We start from the raw sequence: 15,304 nt of genomic DNA on the forward strand, positions 1-15,304 counted from the left end.
CCATGTGTACAATGAAATATACTGCTGTATTTTTGCTGTTGTGGACCTATATTTCTGCTGGAGGTCCTGGACATCTTGTTTAGACACATGACTTCATGGATTCTATCAAATACCAACAGATAAAAAAAAAACTCTGTTAGAAATCTTATAATGGGCCATGTTTGGATCTTCCAACCGTACAATAATCCAAACACAAACCTCAAAATCAACACACAAATGGGTCACTGAGCACAAAACCAAGCTTCTGCTGGCCATTCCAGTCCTCTGACCTGAACCCTATAGAAAATGAGTGGTGAACTGAAGAGAAGAAGCACCAACATGGAGCTGGGAATCTAAAGGGTCTGGAGTGATTCTGGATGAAGGAATGGTCTCTGATCTCTTGTCAGGTGTTCTCTAACCTCATCAGGCATTATAGGAGAAAATTTAGAGCTGTTAAACTGGCAAATGGAAGTTTCAAAAAGTATTGAATAAAAGGGTGCCATTAATTGTGACCAATGTGTATTAGAGAAAAACATTTATTTCATAATGATATTTCCCCCCCATTTTAAATTCTTATTATCCAACGAAAGGTTAGATTTTTGTGAATTATTTGAATAAAAGATCAAAAGGATTAACAATGCAGATAAATTTTTACAGCCTTCTTTGATCATATTTACCAAGGGTGCCAATATTTTTGGCCATGACTGTACTCACCACCAGGTCATTTAAGATGTATATGATGTATACATGCATGGACCATTTTTGATGGCTCATAATCCATATTTAGGCATCTTAAAAGTAATCCAAACAACCCCAGCCAACAAATAAGGGTCTTCTCTAGTGAAACGATGAGTCATTTTGAGAACAAACTAAAAAAAATAAATAAATAAAAAGAAATTATATATTTTTACTTAAAACTGTTAGAGAAGATTCTTATTTGTTGGCTGGGGTTGTGTGGATTACTTTGAAGCTGCCTAAATATGGATTTTGAACCATCAAAAAGAGCCCTGTTTACTTCTATTATATGGAGAAAAATCCTGGAATTTTTCCCTCAAAAATCTTAATTTCTCTTCAGCTGAAGAAAGTCATATACATCTTGGATGGTCTGGGGGTGAAAATAATCAGGAAATTTCCATTTTGGTAAACTATTCCTTTAACTAAAAGAATTGTGCAATCAGGTAATAAAGAAAGAAAAAATACACGAAAAATAAGAAAAAAAAATAGCAAAAACGGCATCTATAATGGCCCTAATTTACATAAAAAGGAGGTGTGTTTGCACTGAAAAGAATGTTAATGTCTTAAATACATCAAAGTACTATTACAGCATTTAGCACCTGGTTGAACTGTATTTTTGCGTATGATTTTGCATAGACCTATTGCTTTTAAATGGTTTAACTGTGAATTTGCCCCTAAGGTTGTACAAATTATTGAATGGACAGACTTATTTTCATTCACGTTCATTTACATTTGGTGTCCACACTAAGTATCAATGTACAATTATTTTAGACTTTATGAATAGTGTACATTAAATCTGACTTACGTAGATAAGAAATATATGTTTCTCTTTTTCTTCTCAGCCTTGTAAAATCATTGCAAGTCTGAGTCACTCTCTATTCTACTGTGGTCATGGTGAAATATTCAAATACAGCTCAAGCAGTTAGAAAGCTAACTATTGCCACCTAGTGGTGAGATACAGAAAAACACTAGCAGTCAAATTCAAGCTTATGAATAATTAATCTGATTGCATAAATGCTAAAACATTGCATAAAATCACAGCACAGTTGCTGGAATAGATGAAGATATGTGATGTGTGTAAATGCTTCAGTTTTGCTTTGATCAAGCTTCAAAAATGCTAAACAGTCTGATGTCAGCTTTCAAAGTACAACACAACTGTTCCACTAATACGTTACATTTACTAAGACAGTGGCAGTGTAACCACAAATGGGCAGGGATGCTGTTGAACCACATGGGGGCGCTGTCATTGTTTGTTGTTGTGCATCAAAACAGGCCTCCAGATACAAATTCAATGGAGTGCTTATGTAACATCCATGAATGAGAATTTAATTCCTTTTGTTTTGGCTTAACACATCCTAGACCGACACTACACACAACAAACACACCTCTTGAGCCTGCGGTTTCCGTGCCTGTGTAACGGATCGCCGCACAAAAGCTCTACGACCGACTACATTTAATTGAGTTTTATTAAATGGTCAAACAGCAGGAACCATGGGGATTATGGTTAATGCACATTGAGAGCCTTTGTGTTAGCACTGTCAGGAATATTTATTTGTGTGTAATTGTAGCTCCCTTCTTGCGCATTTCCAATAGACCTCATGTCAGCAAAGCATTTAATGCTGAATAAACTGTCTTAAGCATGTGTTTGCAAACAATAAATATTGGCTCACACTTTATTTTAATATGCTGCGCACAGAATAATGAAAAGCGAATATTATTTGCTGCTTTGAAAAAACAATAAATGCTGTTTTTTTTTCATGACAACTTTAGTGTCTAATTATTATTTTAAGTAGATCTGCCATCATGCAAAAAGTTGTTTCTACTTAAAATAATTTGTTACCCCACTGACTTAAAATTGTTAGTTTAGGGACAACTGGAATATTTTAGTTGAATAAACTAAAAATTTTAAGTCAGCGGGGTAACAAATTATTTTAAGTTGAAACAACTTTTTTTTTTTTTTTTTTTACAGTGTTTTTTTTTTTTTCTTTTTAAAAAATGCACAAAGCACTATATAGGATTTTAAAACACTATATAGGAAGGTGAGGTTCCCTTTTATAAATATGATATACATTCAAAATGCATGTACACGCAAATACCTGACACAGCATGCTGTTATTCTGTGTTTGAGGATAAACTCCCAGATCTCATCCTCCAGAGAAGGCTTCCCTAAAATAGAGCGAGAAATCAATAACTTGAATCATTAGTCTGGCTCATGTGGGCAAATTATATAAACATTAATTGGATATGACAGAGAGAGATTGCTTTTTTAGCCATTTCCCATAAGCATTTGTCTTCTTGTAGCCTATTTGGTCAAGACAATCAGCCTCTGCTGTGTTTTTACTGTAAATACAGCTGCACATGAGACAAATATTTGAGAAAATTAAATTATAATATAATATATTATAATTATTTAAGCCCTTATGTCTGTAGGGATTGATTTACTGTTTTAATATTTGGGTCCCAGAGACTACAATGATGACGTTCACATGAAAATAACACTAGTAATTTTAAAATTAATTCTCTAATCTATAATAACATCCTCTGACCTAATCAAAAAAACCAAACAGGCAGACAAAACTGTATCTCTGTTTTACAGCTAACCAATCATGCAGTTTTAATCACGTTCTTTTTGGAGTTAATTTGAGCCTAGCAAAAACATTGTAGAAAATACAATAAAATAAATGTAAGACCTAGCCTACAGACAGGAAACGAGGGATTGTATGCGTAACAACGTACCAATATAAAGTGTTTTTTTAATCCTCCATTAAGGAGAACCTACTGTGATCAGTATACTGCCCTCCTCTGGTCTTAATGGAGAAAAGCATGATACGTGCGTGCTTTTGACTGACATAAATAAACTGACCGACTAGCATAAAGAGACCGAACCTTCTCAAAGCCTTCTGAGATGTTCTGAAAAAGAAAACACGTGTTATTTTATTTCCTCAGTCTTTTTAGACATAACCCAGCGTGCCTTTAATTTGAAGATATGCACGTTCACACATGCGCACGCGCCACATGGTGGCAGCACTGCACTAGTCATACAGACTGAATGTTCTCCACCCTTCTTTCCGGCGCAGGGGCTCACCGGGGCAAAACCCACCTGACTCAATGCCTATTAATACAGACAACGCTTCACTTTCATCCATAATGTGATTATGCCATCCCGGGGTGCAAACCGATACCCCCGACCGCAAGCTGTCAATACGAATCTCTATGTGCCTATTGTACCGCCGGGCACGCGTTGTGTTCTGCCCGTCCCCCGCGGCTAGGGACAGGTCACATAAAGATTAGTCGGGTCTCCTCTCATCAGTAGGGGTCCCATCAGGAGAAATAAGCTTCCAGGGAGGTGACTATTATAAACAGGTGCCTCCTTTTATTTTGTGTGTTGACACACGGTGGTCTGATTTCGCCTCTGGATCTTTAGGCACCATATTGTTTTGCCTGTTCTCTTTTCGCGCTAACCCGATGTTTTTTTTTTTTTTTGTAGTTTTTTTTCGCGCGCGCGTTTTTTGCAATTATTAATAGGTCTTACTCATTTTGCCTCCGCCTCTGTTTCTGTCAGATATGTCTGCTGTGATAATTGGGCTCAATCAGAGATTATTCATGGTGCTCTCAGACATGACCGAGCAGCTTTGTTTGCCTTGTGCCTCTCTGACAGAACCAGCCCACACGTTCCCCTTCGAACATGCCTCTACCTCACAATGCGTACCGCTCTCAACCTTTCTGTGGGGCTTGCATGTCCTTAATTACGACCAATTAACGCATGGACGCAAACGCAGTAAAACATCCTACTTCTAAATGGACATACCCTGGAAAATAACATGACAAACCCACAAAAAAAGAGCGGATGTGCAGCAAAATAACCCCCCTGAATGTTATAGTAGGTATTTATCAAAGAAGGCAATTCGCTGATATTTGCGAGTTCTCTGAGTACATCTTCTTGAAAATAATTACAGCGGTAATGATTTTTTCCCGGTAATGCTGGGAGAGAAGGGAACAGAAGCCGGAGACATGTAGGCCGATAAAATATCCGCGGCCAGGCCTCCCGGTGCGCTCCCCTCCGCAGCCGCGCTACGGTCCTATATCTACACGGCTGATAAACCATTAGCCAGAGCCGTGACTCACTCGTTGATCGTAGTGAAGAGCGCTAGCGGACAGCCTGGCCCAATACTCCCAATTGTTCCCCTAATATCCGTCTAATGGCCTCCATTTAATCTAGGGAGGATGATTATTACGTATCCGTCCCCCCACCCTTTTCCCCTGGCCGAACACGCAGACACACAAAGCCGCAGTCCTAGCAGATGAATACATCTCGGTCATCAGTGTAAAGTAAAACATAATCAGTGCATTTCCCTCCAGTGCATGAGTATGCTAATGAGTTAGCTTCGCTGCGTAATTTTAGATTATGTTCCGATAGCTACATGCAGCGAGGGTGTTTGGAGGTTTGTCTCGGGCGCGTGTTGTGCGATCGTTCTCTGTGGTTTTCTCCATGTCCATTGAATGGGTTTTTAAGGGTTTACAGACAAAGTGAATGCGGATTTATTATCAAAATTCAGTAACCTTTATGGTTCTTATCCAAAAAATACTACTTGACTGGTCTTCCCTGCCTAGCCAAGACATGCTGTTTCTATGGTTCAAGATGGGGTGCGTTTAGCTAGAAAAATAGATCAAAACTAGCTTGGTTGGGATGGAAGACAGGCTAAACCATCTTTAACCAGCTAAAACCAGAAAACAGGCTGGTTTCTTTTTTCCAGCTGGACCAACAGCCCTTGCTTCCATCTTATTTTTTCTCCTATTATATTCATTTCCCCTCTTTTCCCCCTTGCAGCATTCTACCTTTTCTCCTCCTTCCTTCCTTTTTTCTTTTTCTTTCGTTCCCCTTTTAACAGTCGTCCTTGTTTACCTTCCTTTCTTTAAACATGGTTTTCCACTCTTTCTACCAGTTACCTTCCCTCCTTCCTTCAAACTTTGTTTTTGTCTTCCTCATTTTTCTTTCCTCCTCCTTTCCTTCCTTCATTATTCTTTCCTATCTCCTTCTTACTTTATCTGCCCTTCCTTCCTTCATTTCCCTTCCCGCCTTTTTCTTTCTTCTGCTTTACATTTTTTTCTTTCTACTGTCTGTTTACTCCTTGCTTTCCTTCCTTTTCTTTCCTCTCCTTCCTGCTTTTTTGCTTCCCTTTTGTTTTTCTTCATTCCATCTTCCTACTTTGTCTTCCTTTCCTCCCTCTTCCTTTGTTTTTCCTACTTTTTTCTTGCATGCACCTTTACTGTCTTTCATTTCTTTTTGCCTTCATTCCTTTTCTTTCCTTCCTCCATCCTGCTTTTTGCTTTCCTTTTGTTTTCCCTCCTTCATTACTTCTTTTTTTACCTTCCTACTTTGTTTCCTCCTTCAAACCTTCCGTTTTCTTTCCTTCCTCTTTCCTGCTTTGTTTCCCATCTTTTTCTTCCTTCTTCCATGCAACTTTGTCTTTCTGCTGTCATTTTTCCTCCTTCTTGCCTTCTTTCCTTTCTCTTTCCTTCCAATTTTCCCTTGTTTTTCTTTCTTCCCCCATGCAACTGTCTTTCTGTCCTTCTTGCCTCCCTTCCTTCCCTCGTACTTTTGTCTTTCTTCCTTCACTTTTGCATGCACCTTTCTTTGTATTGTTGACAGTGTTGTACCGGAGAAGGAAATTAAGTCAGTCCTGCTCTCACTACAACAGCCATGGGGCTCTCTGGACATGCACTAGCATGCAGACCTTCATTCGCAATTCACAGCTGGCTTGAAGCTCCCGTACAGCTTGACAAAATCCGAGGAACAGCAAGCCCTAGTCAAATATGTTTTGTCAATATTTAGGCTTGTTCCGCTTTTTTTCACCTCAACACAAGTTTCATTTTATTGAGTGTCTTTGCAGGGTTTGCCATCTCCTTGCAGGATTTCTTAACAATCAACCCTCGAGGTGCTCATAGAAAATAAACTGCAACTCTCAATCAATATTGGTCATATGAAGGGAAAGTCTACCATGGATGATATTAAATGTTGACAGAGTGTTCAAGACATGAGGTACAAATATTGTGCCAGCATTTGGGGATAAAAAAGCCAAAATGTGTTGCAGGGATGGATTTCATCTGTCCAAACAGCCCTCTTGGTTTAAGATACTGTTTGAGATGGTTAAATAAAACTCACAGGAGAAACACAGACAGCCTTGTACTGCAGAAGTACTGCTGTATGCTTCAAAACTAACAATATTCTCAAAGCAAAAAAAATTATATATATATATATATATATTGAGACAGTGTATATGATGGTAAAGTTCTGTCATTCTGCTCTGTTCACATTCTTTATTATTTCTATCCGACCAAACTCAGAGTGACATAAATATAACAGCAATGAAGCCCATACAGACTAATAGGTAAAAATGTAATCATACTAAACATCAGAACCCAAATATTGTTATAATACCTTACCTAATGTGTATATATGCCCGTTCAATTGAAGCTTTACGTATCTGAAAAACAAAACAAGAATTGAACCAATGTTTTGCACATCCAAAACTTTTTTTTCAGGCATGTTGACTTAGCTTGACTCCACTGTTGTTTATTTGTTTAGTTAGTTGTTCATCTATAAAAATGGAAGCACACAGCAGAAGCCGTCTGTGCTATTATCCCACTTAACCATGTTTCCAGCATTTCAAAAAAATAATATCATCCAATTCATATGGGCTCATTAGCTCCAACTATGACCTTATGTGCGTTTTCAAAGCAGGAACAATAAAGGTAACACTTTTATAAGTGCTCTTCACTCTGCATACTCTAACAGAGAACTATCAAATTACCTTGATTTCTTGGAGCGCAGGTCTCGGTTAGCGTACCTGACGCATGTCGCGGTGCGTTATTGGGGCAGTTACCTTTCAGACATGTGCTATGGTGTGAACAGGGAAAGGTTAGGAGGTTTCATTCAGCAGTTAAAAATAGTGGAGCCTCGGTAATGGGGGAATGATCATTTCCACCGTGCAGCAAGGTCTTCGATGGCTGCCGACAGCATTAAGGGCGTAGCAAGGATGTGAGCTACTTCAGAAGAAGCTAATCAGGCACAATACGACTCAGTGAAAAGGTTTTGGGTTTTGAAGAAGGCTGCAAATGGAAATGGAGAGGAGGAGAACCTATTAAGAAACATATCTAAATATATATATACAGGGACCAAAGCGTGTTTTGTTAAGAGGCTAGCGAAGGTCTTATTAAGCTAAAGCGTATGTTCGTTAATTGGAAAGATGGATAGTAATGGCATACATAAAATATCTGCAAGAACAAAGCATTTGTATGGATTTGTTTTCTTTTATATAAACAAGATGGACACAGTTTTAGCTATAACAATCAAAGCTTAAGGAAAGCATATATCATTGACGTATTAATGTTTTAAACTGTCTGCATTCAGAGTTGATGTTGAACGCAAATGTTTCTGGTTTGGACCAGAATATGGGTGAGAAATGCTAGTTTTGATGTATGCATCTCAATATGACTCTGTATAAATTACTTGTATGTGACACATACATGAATTCACACTCAAGAGAGAACAGTGACACAACCTCCTAACGCACATGGCCCGTTTTTAAACTCAGAGTCCTCTAAATGATCTCAGGAAAAGGATTTAGCTTCTTTTTTTTACTCCCTAAGCTGCTGTTTCTCAGAAATGATTTCAAGCTAACTAAACGTGCAGTGGTAAATGTTTATAGAAAGATATTTATACTGAACAGTCCTATTAAATGAAGAAATTTGGGCTAATTTTCAAATATTGCGAGTGAATGAAAAAGTACAGTACAGTGTTAAAGGTTCACAATGGAGGGTTACTTTTGGTCAGAAATGAATTAACTGATACGTTACACTGATACACAAATCCTTGTTTTTGCCTTACTGCATCACTACGGTAAGCCTAATGATTTAATTGGTTTGTTGTGATGGGACAAAGAGAAACAGAGAGGTATAACAGAGAGAATACTGCAGTGCACCCTTAAACACAATGGTGTTACATTTTCTTCCTGTTTAGTTCACTCAAATAATTAAAAAAGCAGCACAAAATATCAACAAAAGGGCATTTACTCACCTTCATGCTGTTTCAAACCTGAATGAGTTTGTTCTGTCAAACAAAAAAAAGGTCGATTTCTGAAAAATAATTTTACAAATTTAAAGTTGGTCATTCATTCATGAATAAATTTGTAGTTAAATTTCTAATAAGTTTCTGCATGTATCTGTGCAGCATATAAGGATAACTCAATAAAAAGATATGTTTGCCATTATTTCACAGCACATTTTTAATCTAACTTTGAGTTCACAATGAAAACATGCACTCACTCAGAAATCATAAGGAATCTTGAAAATAAAATGAGACAAGGGCTATTAAACTACAATATTACAAAAAATATTTTTTTGTGGCCTTATGTCTTTACATTTAAATTAATCATTTTGTACAATGTGCTTATTGTGTACATAGATGTTTTTACATTGTACGTATAATTTAAAAAAAAAATAAATACCAGCATGTATTTACATCTGTTATTACATTTATATTTACGTTGTTCACTCATCCCCACCCTTAAAGGGATAGTTCACCCAAAAATGAAAATTAGCCCATGATTTACTAACCCTCAAGCCATCCTAGGTGTATATGACTTTCTTCTTTCAGACAAATATAATCAGAGTTATATTTAAAAACGTCCTGGCTCTTCCAAGCTTTATAATGGCAATGGGTGGGTGTTATTTTTCAATAGTCACAAATAAGTCCAATAAAGCGCATCCATCCATAATAAAAAGTGCTACAAATGGCTCTGGGGGTGAATAAAGGCCTCCTGTAGCGAATTGATACATTTTTGTTTATATATTTAAAAATATATAAAAATATCCATATTTAAAACATTATAAACAGTCATTTCTAGCTTGTGCTAACTGTTGAAAGCCGGGGTGGATGACGTAGGATGTCGGCGTAGTGTTAGCTCCAGTGAGAATATGCTAGAGTCGCGAGAACCAACGTTTTATTTGCAGGAGCAAAGGAAAACCAGTCTCCTCTTGGCTTATATCGAAATCCTCCAATATTTCTCTTTACAAATCCTTGTTTTGTACTTCTAATTCACGACCAGCGTTTTGGTTTGCTCTCTCCTCTGCACTTCTGCATTCATCGCTTCTCACCAGAGCTTAGCAAACGTCCTACGTCATCAATCCAGAACACTTGCGCGTACGAGATTACCGTTTATAACGTTTTAAATTTGGATGTTTTTCTTACAAAAACGCATCAATTCGCTACAGGAGGCCTTATTTTTTGATGTAACTACATAGTAGTTAAGGCCACTAATATAAAGTGGGACCAAGAAAAGTACCACAAAAGTATCAAGAGTATGAACATATGTCAGCATATATGTCAAGAATAAAGAAATACGTATTGATACTCAGATTTACTTTAAGTACATCATATAGTGGTTTTATACAACAATAGCACAGTTGTATAAGGTACAGTGGGCTACATGTTTAATTTCGTCCATTACACAAAGAGTAACTGCAGAATTAAATTAGGTGAATTATTGAACTAAACACGCTCGTTAGACTCATTGTCTCCTCTGAATGATGATGTGCACATCTCACTCGGGTGAAAATCAGTGTAGGTCCTCTCTATTGAATTACGCGATAACACACGATGCTACACCAGAGCAGGCCCTTTCCGTTTCATATTACACTGCTGTCTAACAGGTGGCCGGCAGCCCATAGTCAAGGTTGCGCCGAAATAAGTGTGATCTTGTAAGGTCAGGCGTGTCGACTCACTTTATTCTAACCTGAAAACACAAAGATTAAAATGTGGTCTAGTCTGCCGAAGGAACACCAGAAGGGAGAGGCTGAATTCTTCTAATGAATACATACATTTGTTGCAGATTGTTACCCATTTTTTCCAGATTACATTGGGCACCTTGTTGCCAAGACAACAGCAATTAGCAAGAACTGGGTTACCAGGCAGACAGTGGCTACAACAAAGTACACATCGTAACCATAGTAACCAGGGTCAGGCCAGCAGAGCGGGCTTGTCTTCGCATGTGGTAGGAAATGTATGCGTTTTGGGCTTATATTCTCATAAAGATTGATAACACGACATATATGCTGCAAACACTAACATATGGTCCATGACCTCCCCTCGTAATTAACCTCAGGTTAATGTTTTACCAAAACAACTGACTGACATGTGAATTTCTGTTGCTATTTGTACTGCCCACTCACCGTTAATTCAAACATTGACCTTATTTGAAACCTTTTACCCAGTTTGAAGCTAATAGATAAGCAACATTATTTACAGATACAGACAGCCATTACTAAACATGCAAGCATCTACTCACCGATATATCAATTATAATCTGATATAACTGTTTTTATTTAAGTCATACATCTATAGTTTTCAAAAAAAAAAAAAAAAAACTATTGCGATACTGGGAAGAAAACTCTAAATTTTCAGATATAAAATAGATGTTAGATATAAACTCACAATTCAGAGAAGAAAAGTCTGAATCGTGACATATAGATTCTGAAACTTGAAAAAAAAGTCATGCTTGTGTCTACCACAGAATAGAGGACACAATAGAACACAAAAAAAGGACATACCTTTTTTTTATTATTATTTAGTGGTAGAAATAAGCTTATATATGACCCTGGACCACAAAACCAGTTTTTCGAAACTGAGATTTATAAATAAGCTTTCCATCGACATATGGTTTGTTAAGATCGGACAATATTTGGCTGAGATACAACTATTTGAAAATCTGGAATCTGAGGGTGCCAAAAAATCTAAATATTGAGAAAATGGCCAAATTAAGTTCTTAGCAATGCATATTACTAATCAAAAATTAAGTTTTGATATATTTACGTTAAGAAATTTACAAAATATCTACATGGAACATGATCTTTACTTAATATCCTAATGATTTTTGGCATGAAAGAAAAATGTATCATTTTGACCCATACAATGTATTTTTGGGTATTGCTACAAATATACCCCAGCGACTTAAGACTGGTTTTGTGGTCCAGGGTCACATATGATAATGTGTATCTATAAATTTCAGTAGCAGTAAGCCAGTTAGAAAGTGTTATAGGTCATTAAGTGGGTTCATTCAGTGAAGTATTTGTCAGACTGATTTGAAACTCATGAACTTGCGAGCCTGCTGAACAATTCAATAAAGGAACCGGCTCTTAATAGCCATTCGTTTATGAATTGGATTACGCTGGTTGCTCTGCACCTGTTTGATTTGCTAAAAGCGACCAGCTCCTAAAATTCATTCATTTGTGAATTGCACTATACTGCTTGTGCTGTATGTTTTTGAGTGCAGCCTGCAAGGACATCTTAATAACAAAAATATGTTTCAATGTTAATTCACGGTACACAATATTTTGATCACTCTCATTTGAACTGCTGACTTACAATCACAACTCATTGCACAGTATTCGCCAATGCTGAAAGGCAATGCAGGAAACACTCAATTTAATAGGAGTTTTTTGAGTGAGTTTTAAAAATTATTTATTAAAAGAACCAGTTGTTTTTGAATTGTGTAACACTGGTTGCACTGTATGATTTTGATACACTAGAAAGAACTAGCTGTTAAGGATCATTCACTTGAGAATCAATTTATGTTTTCATGAATTTTAATTGTTTTCATGTGCTGCCCCTAACCACAAGATAATATAAAGATGATTTTGACACTGTTTGGGGTACTTTTTTTAGCCTAATTTTGTTCAGTTTGCACTGAGAACGTACACAACTACACAATATAAATAACGCAAAACTTTCAAGACAGAAAACATTTCAAAAACTTGTAGCTTTGTTCCATGAAGGTTTTGCTGTCTGACTTTTTCAAACTAGTAACTTGAGTCTTTTAACTGATTAAAAAGAACCATCTCATTGAAGTAATCAACTTTTTTTTTGTTTTTAATGTCCTATAGAGTAATTTTATCAAATAGGCCATGAAATTTGGACAAAAAAAAAACTTTGGTTACACTTTATTTTAAGGTTTCATCGTTACAATGTAATTATACATATACAGCGGGTACGGAAAGTATTCAGACCCCCTTAAATTTTTCACTCTTTGTTATATTGCAGCCATTTGCTAAAATCATTTAAGTTCATTTTTTTCCTCAATGTACACACAGCACCCCATATTGACAGAAAAACTGAATTGTTGACATTTTTGCAGATTTATTAAAAAAGAAAATCTGAAATATCACATGGTCCTAAGTATTCAGACCCTTTGCTGTGACACTCATATATTTAACTCAGGTGCTGTCCATTTCTTCTGATCATCCTTGAGATGGTTCTACACCTTCATTTGAGTCCAGCTGTGTTTGATTATACTGATTGGACTTGATTAGGAAAGCCACACACCTGTCTATATAAGACCTTACAGCTCACAGTGCATGTCAGAGCAAATGAGAATCATGAGGTCAAAGGAACTGCCTGAAGAGCTCAGAGACAGAATTGTGGCAAGGCACAGATCTGGCCAAGGTTACAAAAAAATTCTGCTGCACTTAAGGTTCCTAAGAGCACAGTGGCCTCCATAATCCTTAAATGGAAGACGTTTGGGACGACCAGAGCCCTTCCTAGAGCTGGCCGTCCGGCCAAACTGAGCTATCGGGGGAGAAGAGCCTTGGTGAGAGAGGTAAAGAAGAACCCAAAGATCACTGTGGCTGAGCTCCAGAGATGCAGTCAGGAGATGGGAGAAAGTTGTAAAAAGTCAACCATCACTGCAGCCCTCCACCATTCGGGGCTTTATGGCAGAGTGGCCCGACGGAAGCCTCTCCTCAGTGCAAGACACATGAAAGCCCGCATGGAGTTTGCTAAAAAACACCTGAATAAGATTCTCTGGTCTGATGAGACCAAGATAGAACTTTTTGGCCTTAATTCTAAGCGGTATGTGTGGAGAAAACCAGGCACTGCTCATCACCTGTCCAATACAGTCCCAACAGTGAAGCATGGTGTTGGCAGCATCATGCTGTGGGGTGTTTTCAGCTGCAGGGACAGGACGACTGGTTGCAATCGAGGGAAAGATGAATGCGGCCAAGTACAGGGATATCCTGGACGAAAACCTTCTCCAGAGTGCTCAGGACCTCAGACTGGGCTGAAGGTTTACCTTCCAACAAGACAATGACCCTAAGCACACAGCTAAAATAACGAAGGAGTGGCTTCATAACAACTCCGTGACTGTTCTTGAATGGCCCAACCAGAGCCCTGACTTAAACCCAATTGAGCATCTCTGAAGAGACCTAAAAATGGCTGTCCACCAGCGTTTACCATCCAACCTGCCAGAACTGGAGAGGATCTGCAAGGAGGAATGGCAGAGGATCCCCAAATCCAGGTGTGAAAAACTTGTTGCATCTTTCCCAAAAAGACTCATGGCTGTATTAGATCAAAAGGGGGCTTCTACTAAATACTGAGCAGAGGGTCTGAATACTTAGGACCATGTGATATTTCAGTTTTTCTTTTTTAATAAATCTGCAAAAATGTCAACAATTCTGTGTTTTTCTGTCAATATGGGGTGCTGTGTGTACATTAATGAGGAAAAAAAAAATGAACTTAAATGATTTTAGCAAATGGCTGCAATATAACAAAGAGTGAAAAATTTAAGGGGGTCTGAATACTTTCTGTACCCACTGTAAGTACTGAGTAATATCATTTGACTACATGTACTTACTATAGGGTTAGGATGAGGGTTTGGTTTAGGGTGCATGTAATTATGCATTATTTATTATAATTAAAATAGTAGTATATTATTATAATAGTAAGAACAAGGACACTGTAAAATAAAGTGTTAGCAAAACTTTACACAAATATAATAATATGACTCAAACAACAGTCTTAGAGATACATTGCCATGTTGGTGCTGCACTTCCTCGAGATGTTAACAGTATAGTTCACTCATAAATGAAAATTCTTTCATTTATTTCTCACTCTTATGTCGTTCCAAACCCGTAAGGGGTTTTTCAACACAATTTAAAATTCACTGAAAATATCTTAATTTGTGTTCCGAAGGTCTTACAGATTTGGGACGGCATGAGGGTGAGTAATTAATGACAGAATTTTCATTTTTGGGAGAACTATCCTTTTAAAGGCTCAAAACCTAAAATCTGTCATTAATGTTATAAAAGGTTCAGCCCAGTGAATACACTGTAAAAGCAGATCTTTTTTTTTTTTTGAGGTTGTAAATAAAGACCATTGCAGCACATTTTACATAAAATATTATTTCAGTATTTCCTCATTGAAAATTCCATGTAGAATTCAGTGTGTTACTTTCAAATACTTTGTAATTAATTGTGAATTCACTTGCAATTTCTGAGTGACAATTGTTTCCACATAATTTTTTCTCAGTGTAATATGCATGTTTTTATATTTTTGTTTGCTTAATAAGCAAACCGCATTGTATTTATCTCTCTTTTTAGACAATAGGGGTCAGTATATTTTTCCTCAAACCACACACGGTCCAAACCAGATCCCTCCCACTCTCATGTCCAGAGGCTTTCCCCAGGTGTCCAGAGGGCGTCAGAATGTGTTCAATTAGCTTGTGTAACCAGAGGCAGGGCGGACACTTAATCCCACAGC

General features: G+C 37.4%; 1 protein-coding gene across 2 annotated transcripts in view; it reads right to left on the minus strand.

The window, feature by feature from the left end:
- Nucleotides 1–15,304, minus strand: part of det1 (DET1 partner of COP1 E3 ubiquitin ligase) — a 41,819-nt gene that overhangs the window by 14,816 nt on the left and 11,699 nt on the right. Inside the window, exon 7 of one of the 2 annotated variants that reach the window (XR_009269406.1) lies at nucleotides 2,811–2,880. The gene's annotated coding sequence lies outside the window, so the exon portion shown is untranslated. Of the gene's footprint in view, nucleotides 1–2,810; nucleotides 2,881–8,833; nucleotides 8,851–15,304 lie in introns of those variants that run through there. The other variant, XM_058767656.1, reaches the window with a different exon arrangement.

The sequence above is a fragment of the Onychostoma macrolepis genome, chromosome 25 (genome assembly GCF_012432095.1).
Source record: "Onychostoma macrolepis isolate SWU-2019 chromosome 25, ASM1243209v1, whole genome shotgun sequence".
Lineage (NCBI taxonomy): Eukaryota > Metazoa > Chordata > Actinopteri > Cypriniformes > Cyprinidae > Onychostoma > Onychostoma macrolepis.